The sequence below is a fragment of the Hydra vulgaris genome, chromosome 08 (genome assembly GCF_038396675.1).
Source record: "Hydra vulgaris chromosome 08, alternate assembly HydraT2T_AEP".
NCBI classification, from domain to species: domain Eukaryota; kingdom Metazoa; phylum Cnidaria; class Hydrozoa; order Anthoathecata; family Hydridae; genus Hydra; species Hydra vulgaris.
Genome location: NC_088927.1, coordinates 28,651,903 through 28,666,691, shown reverse-complemented (window position 1 = coordinate 28,666,691; position 14,789 = coordinate 28,651,903). Strand labels below are relative to the sequence as shown.

The following is a 14,789-nucleotide window of genomic DNA, read 5'->3' as shown; positions in this document are numbered from 1 at the left end:
ATTGAAAACTCAATCAAATGAAACTGGTATGAAATTCTATGAAGCAGTAAGTAAAAGAATAATTGAACGTAGAATTATTAATGTAGATGGATTGTTAGAATATTTAGATGATCCCAGCACTTACCTTAAAGCATTTACACAAAAAAATGTAATATTAAAACGACCAACAAGAAACGACATTGCTCTAACAATTAAAGAAATTGTTCATCGTTTATTTCTCATTGATCAGAATGTTAATGAAAATAGTTTAAATCAAGAAGATGAGGCTACACATGAATGTACTGAAAATATTGCAAAAAAAGAAGAAGAATTGAATCGCATTTTGTCAAAGAAAAACACCAATGTTTAAACTGTAGTAAATTTTCAAAATAACGTTGCATCTATTAAAAAAGAAATGAGCATATTTAAAAATTAACAAAAGAAGTAAAAGTAATTTATTTGAACAAACGTAGAATGCTTTGTTAACTATTCCACCATCGTCGGTTGAAGTTGAAAGATGTTTTTGTGAGACAGGGCTTTTTGTAACTAAATTAAGAACACCCTTAAATGATGAAACTATTGATTGGTTATGCTTTCTTCGCTCATATCTTTTACAGAAACAAAATGGACATGAAATAAACGTTATTTTAGTTTACTTTCATTAAAAATTTCTTATAACATTTTTATTTGAAAACGTTATATGAAACGTTTTTTCGCTAATGTATTACGAATTAGTTATAAAACTTTTTATGTTTTTAATAACTATATAAATTAAAATTCTTTGCCTCTTTTAACCATTATAATATTATAACCATTTTATTACAGTAGTATGTTTTATCACATTGAAACAAAATTAATTTATATTAAAATAAACTCAAATAATACTATTTATTGTGTAATTAAAGAGAAACTTTATTTTTATATTTCATAAATTAATCGATTAATAATCGATTAATCGTTTTTTTTTCAAACAATTAATCGTTAATCAAAAATTTCTCAAAATGGTTAACCTTAACACCCTTAATAAAATATTTGTCTTGATATTTTTTCGTTAATTATGGGTTTTTATTAGATTTTTTACTGCAGTCATTTTTCTGAGAAATCATTTTATAGAATTCCTTAGGTTTTAAACCATATTAAATCAGTAATTTAAAAAATTATAAAAATAATTGTAATCATAGTTGCGTTACCTTTTGTTTTAGTTTTACTTGGTCAGATTTTTGCCTTTTTAAGTTTTTATAAACCCACAAGTTAAAATGTATATAAAATTTAAATAAAAAGTCTTTGCTAGCTGATCCAGTGTATTTGCTAAAACTTTTATTAAATTTATACTTTTTAATAATGCGCGTGTATGAGCCTGTTTATATAAATGTACATGTACTCACCTGTGTAGATATTTATATGCATTAACTGTATTCGTTCTAAAATGACTTGCTTTCATTATATAATTGTGAAAAAATATATATATGTTGGCGTTATATTGCAGTTTATGTATAGCCAATATTGTAAATCAATATTGGCAATATATATCAAAATATAGACATTTTAAATTAGTGCAATATTGCTAACAATATTTAGCCAATATTGAGATCAATATTGCACCAACATTGCGCCAATGTTGCTTGCTACTAGGTAACAGGTTGAACTTGTGAGACTGTTTAAAGTAAAACTAGAAATTTGTGTTGTATCAAGAACTAGAAATTTTTCTGTATCAAGGTAACCCACCCATGGGGTAATTTACAAACTAATATTAAACTTTAAAAATCTTTTAGTATATAAAAGCATCGTCCGTGTTCAAAACTTTACTAAATATAGTTTTTAAATATACTTTTAAATAAAGTTACAAGCCATAAAATTAAAAGGACATATAATTAACGTAGTTATAAACATATATGCCTATTGGACGTAGAAACTATTTTGGTCACAATATTTAAAATTGAAAAGATTAATTAGAAAAATAGTAAAACTTATCAATAAATGTAAACTTAATATAAAAAAAGTAGTTAATACTTTATCAGTATATATCCATTAGGGGTAAATTTGACACAAATACTTTATTACTACATTTGTAATTATTAAAATTAATTCACATATAAATTACATAATATTTTATTATACTATTCAACATAATAGGACATTATAAGACAAACATATATAATGAGTGTTCTAATGATACATCATTTCGAATATATTCGTGGCTATCTTTAAATATATTTTTCCAGTGTATTGCAAATTTTCTTAATTTCTTTTCTAAAAATAATAAATAAACTAAAAAAAAAAGTTATATATTTTTAAGTTAAAATTATAATATAAAATTTGAATAAAAAATTCTTGTAGTGAAAACTTTAAACCCGAACCCTCAAAAACACAATCCGACAATAGGAAATTAAATGCACGTTGAAATATTTAAAAAACGACACAAAAAAATATTGGCAAAAAGCATTAAATCATCATATTAATATGGAATTGTTCTAATTGGAACACTCATTATGCAGTATGATACAAAAAAGATTTGAAAGCTTTTTTAAAACAGACATACCATTTTATTTAAAATATAAACTTCTTTTAAAAAAACGATTCTTGCCAGGAACAATAACAACATTTTGCTTGTTTGGAACCTTGTTTTGAAGATGATGGTGCAGTATTGTGTATTCTTTATAGAGATTTAAAAAAATTCGTTTTATATCATTTTATTGAGATAAAAACTTGCAAAATTAAAAATTAAAATAGATAAAATATTATAAAATAATGTTAAGCGGTTAATAATATGTTAAACTTTATTATAAATATGATATAATATTATATATGTGGTACAAAAAGTTGTAACTTTTCAAATCCATGTATAAATTTTGATCACGCTGTATCATATCTCTTTTAACTCTTTTTTTATAAAGGGTTTTTCAACTAAGAATTAATTATGATATCCTAATGAAAAAAAAACGCATATCCCACCTCCTTTGGGCTCCATACTGGTTCCCATATATCCCACACAGTACCCGAATAGAACCCATGTAGAACAAGCTCTTTAACGTTTTTTGTTTCCATTATGTCAATGTATTCTTAACTTCACTGCAATTGCGCCTTAGTGCATCAACTTAAAAGTGCTTTAACATATGCGCGGGGAAAATTGAGCATACAAATACCATAATTGTTTGCTTAATTTTGCTTGTCCATGACAAGTGAGATGAATTTTTAACTATATTACAACCTTTTAACTATAAATTACTATAAATTAATAAAGTGTAAATTAGAAAACACGATGAACTGTTACAATTATTTTTTTCAATTTTATAAATTTTCTATTTTTTTAATGTTTATCTACAAAAAAAAAGGAAATTCCATTTCACAATACATTTAACTACGCTGAAATAATTATTACCTGTCATATTCTTTGTAGTACAAATATACCAAATATTGCTCAGCAGAAAGTTGCGAAGGATGTTTGTTCCCCAATGTAAACATATCCTCTTTTGGAATGTATTTCCAAACATTGTTTCGGCTGGGTGAAACATTTTGTTTGGGTGATTCTACTAAGCTCATATCGTCATCGAGTCTTTAAAAGAGCAAAAAATATTTAACAACATGACTTATATTTTTTTAAGATATTTAGCTTTTAAATATTGAATAATCAAAATTAACTAAAAAGTTTAATCCAGATACTTGAACTTTGAACTGGATTTTAACAAACAGTTGATCGAATTAATTAATGAATAGTGGAGCGAATAGAAAATAGTACATTTATTGAATAAAACTTTATGAGTACAGAATACTCGATAAACTTTGTTAGCAAAGCTTAACTATTATTCAGTATTTGGCTTCGTTTAAATATAATTTGCAAAGTCGAACAACCTTTGCCAGTGCTAAGCTACAACCTGATTTAACAACGTTGTCAGAGCGTCGTAACATACTCACAACAAATTTCTAGCATTTTAACTTTTTTATATATTGAAGATACTAAGCGCGTAAAACTGGTTTTTAAGCTAAAAAACAAAAAACAAAAATTTTTTATAGAAGCGCATATTCGTTTGTGCAATTGTTTTATTGATGAAGAAAAAATAATATTAGGTGAGTTTTTTGCTTTAAGTTTCACAAAAACCAAAAAAGAAGATATTTCAACATGTTACTTCAAACTTGGTTTATTTGCTTTATTAATGTTAATAAAACTGTTAATAAATTAAACCAAAAGTAAAAGGACAAAATTAATTAACTGATGATGAAACTGATTAAAATGATATTTAAGTGTATCAGGATAAACAAGACCTTTCGATTTATTTGACGGTATCACACATATGATACGGCAAGATACGTTTTGTATTATAAAGAAATAATGCTATAGTATAAAGTAAAAAAATAAGACAATAGAATACTTGTTTGAACCTGGCTTTTAGGTTAGGTATGGTCGATGTAAGCTAAGTAATTATAAAAGTGTTTAAAAAAAACTGCAATACTGAAAACTGTATCTAATAGTATAAAACATAATATGATTGTTTGATATTTTATTATTTATTGAAGTTAATATTTAAACTATGTTTAACAATAAAACAAATGAACTTATTTACACAAACAAGTTTTAGAGGTAATAGAAAACAGTATTTAATTGCATTTATTACATTCTACTTTATGAATTATATTATAAAACAGATACAGAAAGCTCAATACCTTTTTTTAGATATGAGGTAAAGTAGTGGATTAGTCCAACGTCCGACTGGTTGATGGGGCTTTGCCCATAGAACTCTTTTAAATCTAAAAATAAATTATATTAAAGATAGACATCTGAACGGTCGACAAAAAAAGGAAGTACATTTTTTAATGAAAATTTAAGCAACTATTGGACGGTTTATTTATTTTTGAACAATATAAATAGAAAAGATGTATTAAATATTTTAAATTCCGTATAATTTATAAAAAAGATGCGCAGTAAAAGTTAAAACTGAGATTCAACAATATTTATAAAATGATTTCTAAAATTTTTACCTGGCCGAAGTTTCCGAACAAACCACGTAGGAATTAAAAGTGTTATTCACATGATCGCAATTGAACTGCTTTATGCAGTCAATGTTCTTAATTAATCTTTCATATTTCAACAACAGTAAACTTTTGCTCGGAATATAAATATCCTCATTTTCTGAACCACACCTTATAGTGGGGTGATACGATGTACAACTGTTTGATATTTCTTCAAAACTTTTTCTATTATATTTTGTAAGAATTGGTTCACATTGTTTATTCGAGAAACCGGTTTTTTTCGAAAAGATGTTACCTTTTTTTAACTTATTCTTTATGAAATCATACTTTTCTTTAAAAGATTGAAAAATATTTTTAAAACTCATTATAAAAACCTTTATCGCGATTTTTGAATTTCGAGTGACAAACTAATAAATTTTAACTTTACATTATAATCGAATTTGACGTCATTTATCAACGTCTAATTTTAATTAAGAATCAATTTTGAGTTACTTTTTGAATATATTTATTGCTATTTTGTAATGTTAAATATATTTGTAATTATTTTGTAATTTTGTAATATCAAATAAATTATTAGAGAAAATTCTTTTTTAGTTTTTTAATGTTATTTTTATTTAAGTTTTTTTTATGACTTTTTCTCAGTTCAGTTTTTTTCAGAAATAGAAAATATAGAAGATTTTAGATATTTTTACGTCAGGTTATATTTTTTCCGGTTTTTTTTTAGTAAGTTTTTACATTTAAAAAAAAATTTATCAAAATAATTGGATCTGCATTTTATGAAGCCTAACTTTTAAAACAAAATTAAAAATATAAAGTTTAGTTTGTTTATAAATTTTGATTTTGCCATTTAAAGTAAAGCAATTTAAAAAAAACAAACGAATGTCCTCACTAAGACGTTGAGTGTATTTTTGTTTTTGTGATTTAAGCATCTTGATAATTTTCAAAATATTATAAAAAATGTATAAAACATTATCGTAAAAAGAAAAATTCTTCTTTATCAGAAACATAATAGAAAATTAACATTCTGCTCTCATTTGATGCAATATTGATGTAGTGATAGAGCTCTCGCTTTATAAGCGAGAGGTTTCCAGATCGATTCCCACCACGTCCCTGGTAGTACCGCGTTAAACTTGTTTCTCCGCGCAGCTTCCTTGTTCGTCAAGGTTCGTGTTTCGGAATTAAAGAGTTGAGAGAGGGTAGTACAACCCTTCGGGCATTTGTTTTTGAAAGTTAAGTTTTAAATGTCTTTTAAACGTTTTTTAAACGTCTTTGAAACGTTCTTTACGTAGGAATGTTTAGAAGACGATTAAAAGACATTTAAAAGCTTCCTCATTTTTGTTGACCTTCTCGGCCTTGGAGAGGTGAATTATAAACAATAAAAAAAAAACAGAAAAGCCTCAAAAATTTTGGACCAATTTAAACTTGCAACTCTCTCAAATTAAGGGAGATTTAAACTTTATATGATCATATTTTTTAAACGTTAAAATATTTTACTATGAAAGTTAAAATTTATCGATGAATACAAGTCTAGGTCAAAAATAGTTCGAAAAATATTTCATCAACTTGTTGCTCTCACGTTTGGGGCAGGAAGAGTGCTAAAATTTTGGGTTTTTTGTTTCCAGACTACAATCATCGTAATATTTTGCAAAGCATCCTTGTGTGACATAGGTATAATTATATAAATGTTTAAAGCTCGCTCCATGTCTGGAAGTTAGTAATCTCGAAGACCAAAAAATGCTGGCGCCACCCCTGGTTATAGGTATAGCTCTAAGTTAAGATTTTTCTCTGATTAAATAAGCGTTAAATAAAATTCACAATGATATTGTTACTGCCAACATGAAATAGCCTTGATAACCTTACTTTTACAGTACCAAAGCGTACTATTTTTATATTGAACAAAATTCAAGCCAACGTTGTCATCTACTTCCAAGGATATGTACAGAATAAATATAATTTAATATTTAACAGAGCCGGAACCAGCTTTTTTTGTTCTTTGAGATAGCTAACATCCAGACATGAAGCAAACTCCAAACTATTATATATTTATGCTTATGTCAAATAAGGATGCTTTGCAAAAAAATGCGATGATTGGAGGCTGGGAACAAAAAAGCCCTAAAATTTGTACCCCCTTGCCCCAAACGTAAGAGCAACATGTTGATGAAATATTTTTTGTACTATTTTTAACTAGACTTATATTCATCGATAAATTTTAAGTTTCATAGTATTATCTTTCAGCGTTCAGAACAAATGATACATAAAATTTACAACCCTCTTAAATTGAGGGGGTTTAAACTTTATATGGTCATAATTTTTGAAAGCTAAAATATTTTACTATAAAATTTAAAACTTTTCGATGAATATAAGTCTAGTTAAAAAAAGTAAAAAAAATATTTTATCAACTTGTTGCTCTCACATTTGGGGAGTGGGAGGCACGAAATTTGGGGCTTTTTTGTTCTCAGCCTCCATTCATCGCAACTTTTTGCAAAGCATCCTTATTTGACATAAGTATAAACATATAAATGTTTGGCGTTTGCTCCGTGTCTGGAAGTTAGCTATCTCAAAGACTAAAAAATGCTGGATCCGGCTCAGGCTATACTTATGAAACAAGTGACCTCATGAGTAAGAAATTAAAACTAGTAGTTTCTTAAATAAACTTGTTTCATTTTAAAAAAATTTCAAATCATTTACTTATATTTTTTTTATTAATAATGTTTTTAATTTAAACTTATTAACTTTTTTTTGTATTAATCTTTAGTGGCATCTAAATCTCCGTCGATAGGTTTGTAATTTTCTATTTAATTGTTTACCGTTCTTTTAAATAGGATTTCAGCTAGATAAAATATTAACTTTACAAATTTCTAGTTTTTGTACTAATATAAATTTAGTAGCCTCTACATCTGGTACTTTTCCATTACCATGTCCTTGAAATGTGGTAACATGTACTGGAAATACTACAGATTCGTATAAAAATGTAATTTTAAAACTATAGTAAATATTGAAAAAGTCTGTTTTTCCTTGTAATCTTTATCCAAGTATTTTTTATTATTTGTATCAAATAACTATTATATTCAAATATATATCACTAATTTCTTTAGGACTTACTTATGTCGATTATAGAAGATATAGGTATAACCACCCAGGGCCGTATACCAACAGATCTTTTTTAAAAATGAGTCCATTATGGGGGTGAGGACAGACCATCTTTTAAATGGCCTTCCAAGTCTCCATGCAAAGGTGGTCGGAACGGAAGAGGTGGTAGAAGTGGAAGTGGCGGTAGAGGCAGGGAAGGTATTAATAAAAAAATTGTTATTAATATGTAAAAATTATATATGTGTAATTGCGTCAAAATCAAGTTTGGTATTTCATTTTTGAATCGTTATTTAATGGTTAAATCTTACTTGCAATTAAATATTAATTAATTTTAAATTAATATTATTTAAAAACATATCACATCATTTTTATATTTATAAAGATTGCAGTGATTAGATTATTATCAATTATTTAATTTATATTTTGTTAAAGCACTAAAACTTTTTAGTGGAAATAATGGTTTTTTTGTTAAAGCTCTAAAACTTTTTTGTGGAAAATCTCTTTTTTTAAGTATCACTGTTGCTTATTTAATGTATTTGCCGTTCAATAAAAACAAGATTTGTATATCTTCAGGCTTGTTTTGACATCTTTTTATTAAACATTTTTTATTATAACAAAATATTTTTTAATGATTTATTTTAGATTTGTTGAAAAAAAAATTATTTAAGTATGTAACTGTGTAAATGTTTAATTTTTTATTTATGTTTATTTTTCTCTTTAGATAATTTAAATATTTACGGACAATATGAAAATTAGTTAATGAAATGGAAATTGTTTAAACTTGAAAATTGTGTACCACAGTTGTTGTCAAATGTTTTTAGCTATGTTTGTTTATTGAACGGAAAAAATTAATTCCAGGATCCTAAAACTTTTTGTTGTTAAGATGATTTTAATTTTTATACGATTTCTTATGATGAAATTGTAATTTATATTGTGGTATTTCAGAATTATTATGTCAACTTTCATTTATTTGTTAATGATGAAAACTTATTTTGCATAATGAAACAGTTATTTAAGGATTTATGAGCATTGTGCAACTTTAAAACCTTATTTTTAATTGTGTTTGTTTTATTTTGTTGCTTATTGCAAAGGTTATTTCAATCACTGTAGTTTGATAACTGTAAAATGTGTTTTTTATTATAACTTAATTTTAATCTTTTAAGGTATAATATGCCGAAAAAAAAAGTATATTACAAAGTTATTTTTTAGAGTATTCAAGAAATATTTAGTAGATAACTTTACTTTATCATCAGGAACAAACATTGTGTGTACCAATGGGAATATACTTTTACTTTTTACCCTCAATGGAGGGTTATATAAAAAAAACTGTTGCCAAAGTGAATGAATATTTCAACATTACCACAAACTCAAAATCAAGTTAAAAATCTGGTGAAATAAGCCAAAAAAATGGGCAAAATATATAAAAGTTAAAAAAGAAAGTTTGGTTTCATTTTGCAACAAGCCTTTTCCATGCGATAAAACTTTGACACTTGCATTGCAGCCTACCTCCAGTAGTATTTACAATGTTGCATGTTCTTCCTTTGGGGAATCACCAGAAAACATTAGTTTTACATCTCTGATAAGTAATGAACCTAAAGGCAGTAGAAAAAATTCAAAAACTAGGCCACCTTCAAAAGAAATATTAAGTCCTAGAAAACAAAAATTAAAAGCCAGGTTGTCTTATTTGTCTTGTAAATTAGCTATTTCATCCATAGATAATCGTAAGAAGATAGCTTTTGTGAAAGAAAAACTACTCAGCTTTCCATATAAATTGAAAGTTTTCAGACAAAGTTCTCAAATAAAAGAACAAATAATTAAAACTTTAAGTGCTGCCAATAGAGACTTGAAAAATAAATTACGTCCCAATAGCTAATATTCCATTTTTACTGGACAAAATTAGTAAATATTTAGATGTTTCGTTTTCTCACATTCCTCACCGTAGTACTGTTGACCAAATGGCTCGTGAGCTCGGCAGTATTGCGGACCTCCAAGTAGAAAAATGGACCATCAATAATAATTATCTTACTCTTGCGTTTGATGCAAAAACGCCAGAAGGTGTTCATGTAAACAGTATTCGCTTAATGTCAAAAAATGAATGCCAGGTTATTGCTCAAGACCAATTACCGGGTGGGGCAGCTGTTGATTATGCAAACCACATATGTAATGAAGTTGATCATACTGCTTTAGTTTATTCAGAGTTTCATTTAAAGCCCTACGATGAATCTCGTTGTTTGATCATTTCAAATATATGAAACACAATGTCTGAAAGAGTTTCGGTTAACCATCTTACAATTACAAAAGTTAATAAAATCTGGGCTAAAAATCTTAATGAGCTAAACTGCCGTTTGCACCATCTCAACACAATTTCTACTTCATGTCGTTTAGCAATGAAGTCACTGGAAATTGAAACTTGCCAACTACGTGGGTATGATTGCATGGCAATCAAAGTTGTTTTGGCTATGAATAAAATGAGGTGTAAAGACGTTAAAGGCGATCCACAAGGATTTGTGATTTTTTTAGACAATAATGAATTACCACAAGGTATTATTCCAAGGTATCGTGGAAACCGTCTTCATATTCTGTTCCATACTTGTTTTGCTTTTGTAAAACACTATACAAAATTTATGAATTTTTTGACAATTGGAGCAGTCAAGCGAAAAACTTTACAAAAAATTCTGCGGGAAGCATTTTGTAATGCAACTGCAGTAAAACAAATGCGCGTGCTTGCATTATTTGGAAAAATTCTTACAAGACCCTGGATGAAAACGTTTTATGTATCATCTGAAAGTGCAACTTTTGATCTTGTTGGTGGTATTGCAATAATTAAAAAACTTGTGCAAACAGTTGAAGATTGCAAATGTAATCCAGATGCAATCTTTTGCAGAGAAACAGACATTTTCGGAAATACTCTCCTTCCAAATATTTAAGAACCAATAAAAAAAATATGTACAATTGATGCCCAGGTTACTGCTATAACTAAGGTTTGTCTCATTGCAATAAATGAGGTTTTGAATAGGCAGTATAAGCGTTATTTTTCCATTACAACTACACAGGAACTTCTAGTGGAAACAGCAAGTGCACGGCTTCATAACATACACAGTGAGGAGTTAATGATAATGTTCAGTGCTGCTAAAGAAAGATCTCCTAATTCAACAATTGACTATATATGTTGCAAGTTAAGAACCAAGAAGAATAGGACTGTGGATTATCTTGACAATCTTGATGACTTTTCTAGAGAAAAGGTTATTTAATGGGCTATTCAGGCAGCACGAAAAAATCGAATAAAAAATCGACTCGAACATGCAGAAAGTAAAACTGAAATTTCTAAAAGATAGACTGATAAACGACAAAAAATGGATGAAAAAGAAAAGCAACAATTAGATCGACAGTTATCGTTACTAACTATCAGTGAAACTCAGAATTTGTTTCAAAACTTGTCTACTAAGCGAATTCATGATTTAAATGATGTTATGTGTGAAAACATTGTTGGCAGAAATCTATGTCATGAATGGTACGATATGATTTCAACAATGACAGTCTCGTATGATGGCAGAGTGGAAAAACTTAAAAAAACACAGAACAACATCATTTACACTATTTCATATTGGACTAAAGATGAAACTGATTCTGAAGCTATTGACTACTGTATGAAAAAGATCCAGCTGGTTGCTGATGTTGTGTTGGGCGAATTAATATTTTCATAATTTAAATGCTGCTAAATGTCATAATACTTATGCAATGGCAAACTAGGCACCTAGAGTCATACCATGGTAAAATATTTATAAGCTAGGTCATATCACTTTCAATTTTAAAAAGTACTGCAAGTAATGGAACTTGCAAAAAACAAGTACCGCAAGTAGTGGAACTTGCAAAAAGGCACAGCAAGTAGTGGAACTTTTTTGATAGATAGCTCTGGCTTACGTTCTCGTCGTGTCTATTGTTAATAATGGTTATTATTTAGTTTCATTATTGGAATTAAATATCTTAATCATTAACTAAAAGCCAAGACAAAATTGAATTAAAATATTATTTTGAAACATTTTTCAAAACTTATTCTAATGTTTTTATGAACATCTTTGATTAACATAAAAACAAAGATTTTCCTCTAATTAGGAAAACTTTGAAAATACCAAACATCGAGTCTACAGAATATAATATTTATCAAATTAAAAAAAAATGTTCTCAAAGCAGATAACGAAGCAATGAGTACTTTAAACTGCATATTTCTTTATTATAAAGTCTAAATATTGTATTTTTACTTCAAAGCAATCAATACATTAAAGATTCTTTGAAAAATCAGCCAGGATATGGAAACAGCCAGATATAGGTCATTTTATCCTAATTAACTAGCTTTGTATGTTGAACGGAGTACCATAATGACGTCAAGAAAAATATTGAAATAAAGTTTTTTTTTTTTAATTTTTAAGTTCAGATATAAAAAATAAATTATCAATATAAACTATTGATATAAGAACAAGTATCAAATATTGGAATTTAATAAGCTAAATAATTTTTTTTTGATGAGCTAGTACCCAAAAAAGCAATTTAAAAAAGTATATGTACTTGTCAAAAAATGTAAGTACAATAAACTTTAGAGAAAACGACTTGAAAATCTTCAAGCATCTTTTTTAAAAATATTTAAAGAAAGACCTCCATCGATCAAGATTTTTTTTTTTTTTTTTCACGCAATATAACTGGCGATTGGGTTTGAGATTAGATAGCATTAAAATAATTGCCGAGAAGGTTGCCTAAAAACTCGCCCATATTTATATTCTGAACTTGTCACACTGACAAAGTCACGTTAACTGAAGTGCATAATATAGCGATCGAACTTGAGAAATGGTATTAAAAGTTCGGTCAAAGTAAATGTTTTTATTTTAAATTAAATATTGAATACTAGTTTTAATTTTTTTATTTTTACTATATCAATTATCAATATAATTTTCTGTATGTTTCGGGAAAAAAAATTAGAAATTTTTTTATTTATGCGTGATAAATTAAGATTAAGAAATTAACAGATTAAAAAATTTAAATGAATTTTATTATTGTTACTTTTATTTATATTACAAGTGTTTCTCAGATGAGTCCCAATTAAAAATAAGAAGAGTTAAGGCTTCTTTTTTTAGATGCACGAAAGAAGAAAAATATAACATAGACTGTGTTATGGAGACGGTAAAATACCGTCTAGCGGTGAGGGCTGTAGCCATCTTTGTGTTGTTAAAGGGAAGATAAACCAGGTTAAATTTGGAAAAGTATTTGCTACCAACTTAATTCCTCAGTTGCATGAAGGGTGTCCTGATCTATCCAAATAGTTTTTTTGAATGATTCTGCCCGGTGTCACAAAGCTAAATCAGTGACAAGTTATTTCAAAAAATATTCATCGAAAAACCATCAAAACGAACTTTGATATTTTTGATTTTTTGTGTTTACTAAGTAAAAAAAAAATATTTCATTAGATCATTAGACTTTTAATTTTAAATGATATGAAGACGAAAAATAATTTTATTTTAAGTATTAAATAAAGGTATCGCATTAACGTGTTGTCATGGTGTAATAAAATCGACTTAATTGATTTCTAGTTGATTTAGACTGTACAATAATGTTTTATAATCTGATATTTTACAGAAAAGTATTTTAAATTATTTTAAGCATAAGACTTAAAACTATTTGCAAATAGAATTTGATTTATTGTAATACAACTCTTCTTATATGTCTGCATTGTATTTGTCATAATCAGAAACTCCATCATCGTAAACATTGTTGTCAGCAGCATAAACAGTGTTCTTCCAATTAGTTCAGTCACACAATCTGAAAACTTTAAAAAAGATTTATATACAAACAGCGTTTAATTTCACGAACAGCAGTAAAGTTACGCTTAATGAAGTTCAGTACACTTTTTAGCACTAGCCAGGGTTAGTTTTTAGCGTTAGATTCATAAACCATTTAGTGGTGACTCCTGCTGACTAATCAATCTAAATCACTCTTACGATTGCATCATACACTCATCAGACATCAAATCACATATACATTTGCATTTCGTTCATTATATATTTGCTTGGCAGCTTAAAAAAAATAGTCCTGTATATTTTATTTCAGCAAGACTTAGATATGGCACAAACCATTTTCATAACCTTTTATAGCAGTTTTTAAATACTCAGTTCAAACGAAAACGTTACTAATGAATAATAATTAACAAATTATTTAGATAGGTTATGTATTGCCTATCTTCCAAGTTCCCACTTTTTATTTTATCACATGGCAACATGTGTTCAAAACTAAACTGATGTTTTGATCAAACTTTCTTATTACTACGGAAAAACTATACTTAAAGAAAACAAATCTTTTTTTAAAAAAACGGAGCTTAGCAACCATTGTATGACTTCATAAAGTATTACTAAAACATTACCCACCCAGCATTGATACAGATATTGTTTGGGTAGTTAACTGGGACTCATTCAAGATGACCTTGGGATCCAGCCTAATTTTGACTGGTTTACTTCTGGGGCTCATATGGGTTAGCCTGCCGGGTATTTTGTATTGGTCTTAAAGAAATACCGTACTAAAAAACTTAAAGTACCCCACATAGATTTGCAACTAAAATCGAAATAAGAAACTCTGCGGAAACCCGCCGAATTTTAGCTATGGTTTACATGTAGAGCTATGAGGTTTAACCTGTACGAGAGCCAATACAAGTATTGCAAAACTACATTTAAATTACTTATAAAAGAAAAATTTGTATAATCACATTTGCTTAT

The 14,789-nt window shown here is 27.6% G+C and overlaps 1 long non-coding RNA gene across 1 annotated transcript; it reads right to left on the bottom strand.

Annotated features, from left to right (window-relative positions):
• Positions 1-2,518: 2,518 nt before the first annotated feature.
• LOC136084262 (uncharacterized) lies at positions 2,519-4,748 on the bottom strand. Its single transcript, XR_010640438.1, has 3 exons — positions 4,639-4,748; positions 3,359-3,532; positions 2,519-2,632 (listed from the first exon to the last, which is right to left on the bottom strand). It is a non-coding gene; the product is annotated as an uncharacterized LOC136084262 (long non-coding RNA).
• Positions 4,749-14,789: the final 10,041 nt, after the last annotated feature.